We start from the raw sequence: 386 nt of genomic DNA on the forward strand, positions 1-386 counted from the left end.
CCATGTTCCTCTTTTTGGGTCTGGCTTACCTCACTCAGGATGGTGTTTTCTATTTCCATCCATTTGCCTGCAAACTTCAAGAAGTCCTTGTTTTTTACTGCTGAGTAGTACTCTAATATGTATATATTCCATACTTTCTTCATCCATTCTTCATTTGAAGTTTTGTGCATGGTGATAGATATGGATCTATTTTCATTCTTCTACAGGTTGACAACCAGTTCCGCCAGCACCATTTGTTGAAGATGCTTTCTTTCTTCCATTGAATACTTTTAGCTCCTTTATCGAAAATTAGGTGTTCATAGGCTTGTGAGTAAAAATCCGCGTCTTCTATTCAATTCCATTGATCGACTTCTCTGTTTATATGCCAATATCAAACTGTTTTCAAT

The sequence above is a fragment of the Alexandromys fortis genome, unplaced genomic scaffold (assembly GCF_014885135.2).
Source record: "Alexandromys fortis isolate MF-2015 unplaced genomic scaffold, M_Fortis_MF-2015_v1.1 scaffold_476, whole genome shotgun sequence".
NCBI lineage: Eukaryota > Metazoa > Chordata > Mammalia > Rodentia > Cricetidae > Alexandromys > Alexandromys fortis.